Genomic DNA, 13734 nt, shown 5'->3' with positions numbered 1-13734 from the left:
ATGTAGACTACAGGAATGTACTAGATGCTAATTGACATCTCCCCCCCCCACCATATCTCCAGCAATAATCAACATACCCACCCCAACCGGTATGTAATTACACCTATGTTCTGATAATATCCAATTGTTTGATAAAATGTTAATGGTTTCCATGCATGTGCTATATTGAATTATTCCAAAATTGGTGGCTTGGTGTCATCAATGTATCTGCATGCTGTTCTTATTACCACTGTGGTCCCATATATGCATGTGTTCTGCTTGCTATGCAACTGTTCCGTATCTGGTGTCTGGGTTAATGGGAAAATCTATGCATGCTGTTATACCTAACCCTGGAATGTGTTGACTTTTACTAACCCACAAATGATGATGAAATGTAAACGCTATAGCACACTTGGGAAGGCCGGTCTCAGCAGACCCACCTGTCCCACCTCAGTTGGCCATGGCACTGGGCAACAACATGTCTGGGGCCCAACCCGGGACCTCCCTGTTTGTTGGTCCTGCACCATCTTTGGGTGGAACCACCTCAGGGAATGGGGTTTGCCCCCCTGGGAGTGGGTGCGGACAGGCACCTGTCACCCATTGCCAGGTTGGGGTCATGGTGGATAGAGCGATCAAGCAGTTTGGTGATCTTCTACGTCAGCTCGATGGCCGACTGTTGTGATTAGAGAGTCAGCCTGCCTCTACGAATCAGCCCCTAGCACAGCCACCTTCAGGGCTGTGAAGGTGCAGTGGTGACTGCCCATGGGTGGGGACCTCAGTCCCACTGTTACCACTAGGGGGCTTGTGGGCTTCCGATATCCCAACACCCCTCCCCATCAAGGTGTTTACCCCCCACATGTATCGTATACCGCACCTGTATGCGTCTTGTTTGTCTTTTCTGTTAACCTACTCAACCTACCTCCCCAAATATACCTACTACCCCTCTGCAACATCCCACTCTCACCTGAAAGAGAAAAAGGGCAATCTGTTCCCACAAAAAAATCGCGCCCCATACATAGCTGTCCATTTTACACACGTGTCCATTGGATACATATAATCTGGTCTAATTGGCATCACAACTTATTATTGTTGTCCTCACACTTCTCCTAGGAGTCTGAATGTCCAAACCTACCTCCAAATTCAGTGTATATGCACAGCTGTTGCTGTAAACGAAATGGACAGGTATGGACCTTCCCTACACCCATCCTGCACATCTCTAGCTGTTTTTCCTACTGTCTTTCCCTCTTTGTGCCCTTTTTTCACAACTTTCCTATCAACCCTCTTTTCTTTTCTTTTAAAGAAATTAGCGTGGGGGTAAGCGGAAGTAAGCACTTTTAGGCAGCAGTAAGCAGGTTTAAGCCTGTTTGCATGGGGGTAAGCAATACCTACACAGGTTAAGCAATACAAAAGCTAACTGAGTATAAAAACTGTAACCAGAAGTTAGCAGTGCTTACCTCCATGCAAACCTGCTTACAACTGCTTTAAAGTGCCTTAATCACTCTGTATCCAATGGCCCGTGTTCTGCCCAGCAACAAAATAAACAGTCTCTGCAAGGCACAAACCCAGGACCCTGCATACCATAGACAAAGTTATTTACCACTAAACCATGCCAGACATACATGACCTTGATGTTTTAACAAACATATCATCCAGCCCAGACATTAAACAGTACTATGAATGTATTCCACCTTTTAGATGTATATGTGTGTGTGTAAATATATTAATATCTAAACAGATACAACATATCTATATATGTATATATATATATATATATATATATATATATATATATATATATATAAATATATCTGAACATATATACATGCAAATGGCTACATCAATACATATATATGTCTACAATTATATGTCAACATATACACAGCAAGCTACATATATGTAAGCAGATATATATCTATGTAGGTATATATATGGACATAGCTATATGTATGTAAGCAGATATATATATCTATATATGTATATATGGGCATACATGTGTAGATATCAATGGGAGATTAACTAAAAGATAGATGTCCACATGCACCGTTAATGGGGTTGAGAGGCCCCAAACAATATACATCTTGTACGAATAGGTATACCCACCTCTCCACAGCCAAACACATCTGCCCTACAATATACTACCAAGTGCTGTAGATCCCATAACCAGGACCTGACATGACATGGGCGCAAGATGTTAACAGTACTGCATCCCACCTGTATGATGTCAGTCTGGTATTGGTAACATATCATGCAGTACAGTCTGACTCCCATAGGAAATGCAAATAGTGGAAGCTATCAACATTCCCAGGATAGATATACACAGACAGATATATGCAGATACAGGTATACATATATGTATATATGTATATATATATATATATATATATATATATATATATATATATATACATGTGACTACACATACACACGCAGAGATATGTACAGTAAGATACTTATGTAGTTGGTGCACACAATATGGAACAGCCACTATGCCTACAGTTAACACCTTAACAACTGGACACTGGATGAGGCACCCATATAAATGACAGTCGTTGCCTGCAACATATACCCAGAGAGGGGTCATAGGATAAAATACTACACGCAGGTCTTCAGAAATGGAAAAACATTATTTGTGTACTATTACAGATTTATATGTCATGTCATATAGCTATTCAGACACTGACATCCATATAAACAGAGTAATGCAACTGTAAAACAGTTATACTAATACAGTAGTCTGGAAAGGTTCACAACTGTTGCTGTCCAGGCCAAGCCCTTCAAACAGTACAATAGTAAAGACAGACTGGGCCACAGGATACCAAACAATCAACAGTAAGTAATGCAGGTGTATAGTTCAGCAGCCTCTATCTACACTCTGCACGCAATCACTAGGTGGTAACAAGGCATAACTGACACCATCACAAGCACACTGACAAACAGAACAGTCTGTATGGCAGGAGGCAGTAGGCCTGCATTAACCAAATTTATGTAAGTAATGTCAATATAGGTGAATTGTATGGTACTGTACATCCAGATACATTAAGGCAGCTGACATCTGATACCCCCACATATTGTAACAGCCTAGGTTATTTATGGTGGATTCCCCCCCCAAATTCAATAATACAAGCCCATATAGGGCGGCCACGGTGGTGCAGTGGTGGTGCTGCCTGCCTCAGCAGCAAGAGGTTCTCGGTTCGATCCTCGGGCTGGGCCTTGCCTGTCTGTCTGCATGTCCCCCCTGTGGTTGCGTGGGTTTTCCTCCGGTCTCCCCATCCCCATCCCCAAAAGACATGCTGCAGGTGAATTGGACACGGTAAATTGGTAGGTGCTGTGTGCTGTGTGTTGCCTTGGCTGGAGACTCGGCACACGCGCGGAAGGTGCCAGCGTACCGTAAAACTCCACTGCCATTCAATGTCTCGGACAGGTGATCCCGGATAAAACGGGAAGAAGAAGAAGAAGAAGAAGATACCACTATTACATACACTGGCATCTGGAGTCCATATGGGCACACATGTATGGTGTAGGTGAAGCCCACACATATATGGCCCCAGCCCCACCATATGTGTGGTGAATACAATAGCAGTGGACTGCTGACAGGAATGGCAGCATGATATATGTATATGTGCATATGTATCACTATCTGCATATGTATAGCCATATATTGCTCTGCATATGTATACATCTGGGTGTGTATATGTATATCTTTGTACATATACATAGCCATCTATCTATGTTGATATGTATATGTGTATATATCTATATAGATATCTGGAAAATTATATATATACATATATTTCCACCATATGCCCTGAACATGGAGTGTAGGCCTACCTCAGCCCCTATAGTCCCAATTAAGTAGTGCGAGGGGATGTCAGGTATGTCTAGCAGGTATATCAGTAGACTATTGCTACTGTAATAGTGATTGTCTTCACAGACATGGTGTGTGTGTGGGAGGTCACATCTGCTTTTCACTTGCATGCCATTGGCTACTGACAGACATCCTAAGGACATCATTGTACAGTACAGCTGCCAGCATGTAATGCTACTCTGGACTACAGCAGAGATATTGGACAATATATGTGGACATTCTGACACACTCTGGACAGTCCAGAGGTATACACAGAACCCCTTAGTGCAAAACATGTGGACTAAGACTGACAATGTGGATGTTAACAGCTATGTACATGGGTATAACATGTAATGACTGGTATACATATGCCCCCTTAGGTTATGCATTCACACACCCCTGTCTGTCCTGACACATACTAACCATTGGTGCAGAGGTGTCATGGCCACATACTACCCACTAGATATTGACATACATCTGTACAGCATCCCACTGCTCTGTCTTGCATACATGACTGTTAAGGGAGGCCCAGCAGCAGTACATCTGGCAAGGATCTGGACATGACATCTCACTGCATAAGTAAACTAAGCTGCTAGGCATGTAACAAAGCACTGTGCAGGCTACAGGCAGACTGGCTCAACACTGGCCTACATTTCCTATGGGGAAATGCACATGTACCTGCATATAGAGCAGGATCTACAGGCATGTCACAACACAGGGTAAGATACACCTGTGTGACAGTGCATAGCTACATCCAATGTGAACACAGCCACAGCCACATATGGTATGCTAGCATATTATTACAGTATATGGACTATCTGTTCAACACCATCCTCACATGTGCCACTCACACACAAACCCTACACAGTGTGGTCTGATGCCTGTCTTTGGTATGGAACGTGTGTGTGCATGGCCCTACAAACTTGTAAGCCAATATGGTAACATACAGTGGAGCAGCATGTAACATCAGATAGGACAGGGCCAAGAACAATGACATCTACCACAGTCTGTACACAGGCCAAAGTACATATTAACATTAGACACACTGTCAACATTCACCATAAGTACACAGACCTCAGTACTGTACACACAACCACAGAATGTCCAGGTTATGTCATCAAATATACACCATCATGATGTTCCTAGATATTGGAGTGTGTTTCCATGACATTTGCTATGGGAATGTTACCACAGCTGTTCCACATGCAATCAGCTAGAGGAGGGTTGCAATTCATGCAGAGGCCATCAGCTGATCATGAGCATCACTTAAAATACACATGCTGCTGTCTAAGGAAAGCAGGTGTCGGTCTCCACATCCACCAGAAAGGGAGTGAGAGAGGCAGACAGAGTCAAAGACTAGTCATGGAGGGGTGGGAGAGTTAAACCTAAGCATGTTTGTGTCACACACCTACCAGCACAGGGTATCAAACCCCTGATGACTATGTAGTGCTATCACATTTTCATGCAGTTATTGGCTGTGCCACATAGGTTACCTGGTGAGGAGCCCTCAGAACATTTATGTGTTGGTGAATGACATCTGCAACGGGGATATGGTAGCTATATAGTAGTTGTAGTACACGTGCCTGTCCTCATGAACAGGTGCCAGTGACAACACAGCTACACTCTCACAGGGATGCACACACATCGACACACTTGGCAGGGCCAGGAATACAACTCATCACTAGTGATATTGCCACAATACATTACTGTGCAGGTATCACATGCACCACAGGGGTCATACGGAAGTTATATGAGCAAAGAGTATGGGGACATATCTGACATCAGACAGCATGCTTCAGTATACCAATAGGAGTTGTAGTAAGTGTGAATGTGATCATACACATCATACAACACACACACACACACACACACACACACACACACACACACACACACACACACACACACACACACACACACACACATGCCAATACTGACATGCATGGGTGTATTTCTTCACAGGTATGTGTGGTGGTCGGCTGTGCCAGATGGCTATACAAATGTGATGGGTATACCTTGGTATCAGGCCACATGACAATGGACTGCATTGTGGCTAAGGGGTGTAGTTGCTTGGTATTGCCCACACAGATGAGTTTTGTATCCACCATCCAGTCACCTGGGTAACTATTGTGTGTGGCCAATGCTGTGCATTGCTTGCCATGTATGTGTTCTTTAGTCCATGACATGGATGGTGTCTGGGATGTGCACACCTCCCACATGCATGCACAGTGACATGTGGAATTGTACCTGGGGTGTCTGGTCCATGTTGTGTACACAGATTATCATCAGATGTGCCAGTCTTGGCCTCCTATGGTGGGAACATGTAATGGACAGCAGGTTTACCCTGCACCTACATTAATAGCATGCTTAAGGCATTCCCTTGTGTCAGTGGCATCTGTCCATACAGGGCATGTTTTCAGGCATGGTATGTCCTTTGTGGGTCACATTTGATGGCACCACAGGTGTTGCAGGTGTCCAGTGGGGAACATGGGGAAGGTGCACTGTCTGCATGTACGTGCCTATTAGACAGATGGACAGGGTGCCATGCCCGCTGTAGCCCACTGCAATCACTCCAGAGTTACTATAGGGCAATATGCAGTGTACTACCAAAATATTGGTTGTTGCCTAGGCAACTGTGTGTGTGTGTATGTGTGTGTGTGTGTGTGTGTGTGTGTGTGTGTGTGTGTGTGTGTGTGTGTGTGTATGAGCCATGGCTTGAGAGTGTTCTCTGGGTAATACTGGTGTTGCTAGCTGTGTTTGCCTGACCTTGATGTCACATATATGGGTATGGATCTGCACCCAGGCCTCTCGGCTGTTTCACATCTGTTATCCCTGTACGGTGGACATTGTGATACATACTAGGGTCACCATATAAGAAATTTGCAAAACCTGGTCCACATTGGGCAAAGGGAGTAAGACAGTGAACCAGTCACACATGAAACAACAGAACATTACAGGATGCAGACACACACACACACACACACACACACACACACACACACACACACACACACACACACACACACACACACTTGTCATGCTGGGATTAGAACTCCTACCTAGCTAGTTTGTTACACTACAAGACTACACAGTTGCAGTATGTACCATGGAGATTACTGGAGTACACCTTCCCAAAAGGTGTATTTGAAATTGGATGACATCAGCAGGATTGTCAAAGTAGGGCAAATGAATTGTAGGGAGTGTGGCTAGGCTAAAATGCATTGCTCCCTACACTGACATTGAAACACACACAAAACATCCACAACAGACATGTGTGGGTATAGAACCCGTAACAGAGGTCTATATCACACTACAGCATGGAGCTGTTATAGGACACACCACTGGAATTACTGGAGACCTCCTTCCCCAAAGGTGTATTTCACAATGAATGACATCAGCAGGATTGCCAAAGTAAGGTATTTGAATTGTAGGGAGTTTGGCTAGGCTAAAACGCATTGCTCCCTACACATAAACACACACCCTTGCCACATCTGGGATTATAACTCCTACCTAACTAATTTATCACACTACAGCAGTGCACAATTATAGGATGCACTATGGAGATTACTGGGTTACAAACTTCCCAGAGGTGTATTTCTAGGTGGATGACATCAGCAGCCTTGCCAAAGTTGAGTATTTGAAGTGTACAGAGTGTGACTAGCCTAAAAAACATTGTTCTCTACACAGAAACATACTCGCTAAGTCTGGAATTAGAACTCCTACCTAACTAATTTATCACACTACAGCACTATGCAGTTATAGGATGCGCTACAGAGATTACTGGGCTACAGCCTTCCCAGAGGTGTATTTCTAGGTGGATGACATCAGCAGCCTTACCAAAGTAGAGCATTTCAATTGTAGGAAGTGTGACTACCCTAAAAAGCATTGCTCACTACACATGACAGACACACACACACACACACACACACAGTTACCATGTTTGAGATTGGAACTCCTAACTAACTAGTTTATCACACTTCAGCAGTACACAGTTATGGGAAGCACCGCAGAGATTAGTGGGCTACAACTATCCCAAAGGTGTATTTCACAGTGGATGACCTCAGCAGCCTTGTCATAGTAGGGCTATGGGGAGGGCAGTGTGTGTGCATGGGCCAAAACCTATTCATCTAGAGGTTGACACACGACATGCGGCTGCACACAGGGTCATATTTCACAGGTGCTAGATGATTACTTCCTTGTACAGTCATGTTGCACAGCTAGCACGTGCACCACATAGTCTGTACTGCTGACAGATACCAGTGGCTAGTATCTGCAGTGGGTGACAGCTGGACCTCATGTGGTTATGACCCTTTGGCTCTGTGCTGGGTGGAACAGGCCTGGATGGCTCCTTGTCACAGTCACCTCTTCTACACATCTATGTACGTCTACCTTTGGCTTATTATAGTGTGTTGTCCTTAGATATATGTCTGTATTCCTGTCCACTGTGCGTGCAAAGCATGTGTGGTGCATACTGAGTAGTGTCTGCACTAACATCTGCGACTGCCAGATATGTCTGGTCCACTGGTGTTTGCAGTCATGGTCTTCATGTGTTTAAGTGTGTGAGCATGCCCAGTATGACCTTTCAGTGTATTGTTGACTGACATTGCCTTCATTTCTCTAAGTGTGTGAGCATGCCCAGTATGCCCATTTGTATTGAATGTGTGTATCAAGTCCAGGTAGTCTGTACTGCAGTGCTGACCTATGTGTTGTACACCTACGGGTAGCATACTGTTTCTGCAAGGCATCCGTCGATTACTTGGCATTGACTGTTACTACATTTTTACATAGGATGGGGGGCACACCTGACTATTTCTACATTTCTACACAAGATTGGGGGGCACACCAGACTGTTACTACATTTCTATGTAGGATGCGGAGGCACACCTGACTATTTCTACATTTCTACACAGGAATTGGGGGGGGGACCTGACTGTTACTACATGTCTAAGTAGAATGAGGGGGCACACCTGACTATTTCTACATGTCTACACAGGATTGGGGGGGCACACCTGACTGTTACTACATGTCTACGTATGATGGGGGGGCACACCTGACACTTGTGCACATTTGCTATGACTGTACTGGTATGTCAGGTACTCCATGTCATTCTGTAGTCTTACCTATCATGCTGCCTAGAGGCAGACCAGTATACTGCAGATCTTAGCTTTTATTTACCTACATATTAGTTTCATACTTCCTACCCTTCAGAACTGACATCCCACTGCCTGACCTGCTGTAGTCTGTCTGTGTAGGCCTGGGGGGAAGGAGGTTACCCATAGGCATCATCCAGAGGCCATAGCACAGCCTTTATTTGCATTTGTCTACACCTATTCTGCTGGCTGTGACTGTTGTTGGGTATGTGAACCCCCCTGACTGGCATGTGTGTGTCACTTACCTTGTGGGCGTCCCAGTAGTGAGGGTGGTTCTGCAGGGCTGCCTATGTCAGATGCGCACAGTACACTCTCTACACATGGTTGAGCACAGGTAGTGTAATGTTTGGCATCCCTTTTCATAGGTTCATAGGTAGGTACTAGGCTATTGGCCCAAGGGCCTATGTAAGCCTAGCCAACAAGGTTCCTGGGCTTATGCCACCCAAGAAAGTTATTTTCCTGTGCCACTGTCGAGCAGAGACACAGAAGTGATCCCCGGGGTGTATTTCCTATTTCCTATCCACTCATGAAGATTTTTCTTGAAGAGTGCTAATGAAGAACTTTGCTTGACATAGATGGGTAGCCTGTTCCAGAGTACGAGAAGTCTCTGGGACAGGAATCTATACCTCCAGCATGTCCTGTTTATTGTTGTGACAAGGTTTAGGTCCCTAGAGCATGTAGCTCGGAGGATTTGGATTTCTTTAAGAGCATGTCCAACAGCTCTGGGTTTAATATAGCTTTATATGTTAGGCAGAGATCACCTTGGAGTAGGTGATATGCTACAGAGTAAAGCTGGAGTTTTTTGAGGAGGTCAGTGTAGGGCATTTGTTTGAGGCCAGTTATCTTCTTTGTGAGGTACTTTTGTGGCCTTTCCAGCTGCTGCAGATGTCTTGTGAGGTACATTCCAAAAGGGACATTGTACTCTATAATGGGTCTAATGAGTGTCGAGTAGAGGGGAACAATGACCTCTTTTTTCTTGGATGAGAACTCTTTTATGATGAGGTGTGCCATGTAGAAGGACTTCCTGACTACTGTGGCGATGTGACTATCAAAGGAGAGACTACTGTCCACCTGGGTCCCAAGGTCTCTTATCACACATTCGGTGTTAAGTAGATTGCTGCCTATGTGGTAGTTCATGGGTACAGAGTTTTTACCAAAGGGGATGACACTGCACTTTTTGGAATTGAGCTTGAGGCCATGGCTCTGACACCAGGCATCTGTCTCAGCGAGGCCCTTCTGTAGGATGCCCACATCATTTGGGGACTTGATAATGCTCCTAGCTTGCAGTCATCTGCGAACTTCATTAGCCAGAAGCCTTCTGTGTTAGCCTGTACTTTAAAGAAGTAGATACCAAGCAGGAGAGGTCCCAGGACGGAACCCTGTGGTACTCCACTTGTCACTGCTTTGTGGTCAGATTTGGAGTCTACAACTTTTACAGTGTGGGTTTTGTCAGTGAACCAGTTGGCAACCCATCTTGTGACGTAGGGATTTATACGTAGTTTAGTGAGTTTAGCTATAATTCCAGACTGAGGGATGGTGTCGAAAGCCTTGGTGAGATCAAGATAGGCTGTGTGAAACACCTTACCCTCATCTATGGCTTTGGTGACAGCTTCAAAGAAGTCAATCAGGTTCAGGAGGCATGATCTGCCTTTCACAAATCCAAACTGGGTGGGATCCAGAATTTGGAGGTTACCAATGTCTTTATTTATGAGTTCCATGATGATACATTCCATGGCCTTGCAGATCAGACTTGTCAGGCTAATAGTCAATAGTTTCCGGGATCAGTGGTGGCTCCCCTTTGTGGAGTGGAATAACTATTGCTGTGCGCCATTCAGTGGGCACAAATCCTGATGCGAGGCTATTATTGAACATGGTGCTTAAGTGGGGAGCCAGTTCCTTCTGAAGTTCATGTAAAACACAGCATGGGATGTTGTCCGGTCCCATGGATGCTGTGTTTTTGGCTTTAGAGAGTGCAGCTTTTACCTGTGTAGTTGTGATTACAGGGACTCTGCATTCTTCCTGTATAGATATGGGCCCTTTAGGGGTGAGAGGGGGGTAAAGTTAGCACTGAACTTATCTGCCAGGATGTTGACAATATCAGTTGGTTCTGTAATTTTCATGCCTTTGTGCTGTAACTCAGAGCAGATCTGGATGTTGCCATCGAGATTCTTGACATAGCTATAGAATGCTTTGTGGTTGTTCTTGGAATTAGTGGCAATTTTGTTTTCATAGCTAGCTTTGGAGGATCTTATAAGGGATCTCAGCTTCTTACTGAGGCTGACCAGGGAGCTCCTCCACTCATGGTATTTTACTCTCTTTTGCAACAGTTTCTTCCTTCTGTTGTACAGTTTGTTTATGGCAGGGAACCACCAGATTGGCTTCCTTTTTTTTTTTGGAGGATAGCATCTTGGTTCTGTTTGGGATAGCATGATCCATGCACTCTTGTAAGTGCTTATAGAGTGCATTTGTGTAGGATTCAGCAGTTGTAATTGTATTGTCCATCTGCATGGGTGTCATGAAGTTCACCACTTCTGTCTTAAGAAGCATGAAGTTGGCTTTGGAGAAAATTTTTTACTGTGGTTTCCTTAATGAGGGGTGGAGGTGGGATGTGGATATCAAGGGTGATTAGCTTATGGTTGGATCGGACCAACGAGGAGTTGACTTCAGGTGTGGAACACCGGTCACTCATGTTGGTAATGACTAGGTCTAGGATATTGTTGCCCCTGGTGGGGGTGTGGATAAGTTGATCCAGGGCATTGGAGTTTATGAATTCCAGAAAGCGTTGAGCTAAGGAGTTGGTACACGAGTAGTTTTCCCAGTTAATGGTGGGGTAGTTGAAGTCGCCCATTATTAGGTGTTTGGTTGAACCCCAATATTTTCCAGTACATCAAGAAAAGAGGAGTGGGAATCTTGGGGCATGGTGGGGGATCTGTAGCACGCTACAGTTTGGATTGCAGTTTTGCCCAGAGTTAGTTGCACTTGGATAACTTCAGATGCATTTTTCTGAGCAACTAGCCTGGAGTTGTGGATATCCTTAATGAATATGGACACACCTCTGCCTTTGGTGTTTCGGTCCAGGTTACTTGGCCGAAAAGTGTGGTATGAGTTATAGCCTGGTAGTGCAGGGGTGCTCTCTGGAGCCTTGAACCAGGTCTCAGTCACTGCACAGATATCGATGTTCTCCATTTTAAAGAGTGCCTCGAGTGAGTGCATTTTGAGATTTAGACTTCTGGCATTGAGTAGCATTACCCTCAGTTTTTGCTTGCCTGTTCCTGTTATGGTGGTGAATTTGTTATTTGACCCTTGCATAAAAATGCACTATAGGGGCAGCAAGAGCCTTAGCCAGTATTCAGAATCCCAGGGGCAACAAGTGCAGGTCATCTCTGGCAGAGCATCGTGGTCTGTTGACCATGTCATCCCAAGCAGACAGATACTGGATCCCCTTAAAATGACACCAGAAGCTTAGCCAATCATTGAAGTCAATCATTTTGTCCTTGTACTGCAGTATCATTCTGGGCAATGGCAGAATGCTACTCAGGGCTAGAGTCATACCTGCCTGGGCTACAAGATCAGAGAACTCTTCCATGTCTCTTTTCATGTGGTCCAGGGAGGTACATCTCAGGTCATTCACACCAACATGGACAATGACAGAGTCATATTTGTACTTGTTGTGGAGTGACCTGAGTGCATGGGTTATGTGGCGGATCCTGGCACCCAACAGGCAGCTGACAGTAACCTTCTCCTTGATTAGCCTAGTGAGTGGGACATCAGTGTGCCTGACTATAGAGTCACCTATGACTAGTGTGTTGGATACGTTGTTTTGCCTTATTGGCTGTGGTTGAGTGGTACACTGAGTCTGTGGGCTATGTGTCATTTGGGTTGTGTTGGGGGATGGAAGTTGCTTGCATTTCTACTTTGGAGGTCTCTGTTGCTTAAACAGATTATTATTGAGAGCATCTGCAAATGTTTTTGTATTACTATGTGTGGATTTTGGTGGTGTAGATTTAGTGAGACTATGTGATGAGTGTGGTGAGGTGCAAATGTTTGCCTTCTCCTCATGATGTACAGAGGTAAAGCAGGAGAGTCAAACTATTCCTGGAAATTACTTTCCCTCTTTGTTGTACATAAAATCAGTCAATCCAACAGATTAAGTGAAAAAGCAATCCACAAGAAGGTCCAGCATAGAACAAGAAATCTAAAACAAAATGAATGCTGATTTAGAAACGATGACCTAGGAAACTGTTTATTACAAATAATTGAAGCTCTTTTAATTCGCAACCAAGCAAAAAAACTAATCACCTCTGACAAAAAAAACTATTATAATAAACTTCAGTCTAACAATAACGTTAACCCAAAACAATTCTGGAAATCTATTCATTCCCTACTCCACCCAGGGTACAGGAATAATCCCTACCCAGACCCTAGCATAACTGACTCAGAACTCAGCTCTCTCTTTAACACATTTTTTACTGACTCTATAGCTAATCTTACCAAATCTTTCCCAGACAACAATCCTTCTTACTCTCATTCCTCTACTCCCTCCTACCCTCTTAACTGCCCTCCTAATTTCCATCTCAAACCTGTTCCAACTACTTTTATAAAAAGACTTCTCACTAAACTAAAGCCTTGCTCAAATGCCCCTGACAACATACCCTCCTCCTTCCTCAAAGCTGCTGATGAAAGTATTGCCATCCCTATCAGCATCCTAATCAATAGATCTATAAAAGAATCATACGTACCCAAACTCTGGCGATCTGCCTT

Source organism: Protopterus annectens, chromosome 8.part0, assembly GCF_019279795.1.
Source record: "Protopterus annectens isolate FY-2018-M chromosome 8.part0, PAN1.0, whole genome shotgun sequence".
Classification (NCBI taxonomy): domain Eukaryota; kingdom Metazoa; phylum Chordata; order Ceratodontiformes; family Protopteridae; genus Protopterus; species Protopterus annectens.
This window is presented reverse-complemented; position numbering follows the sequence as displayed.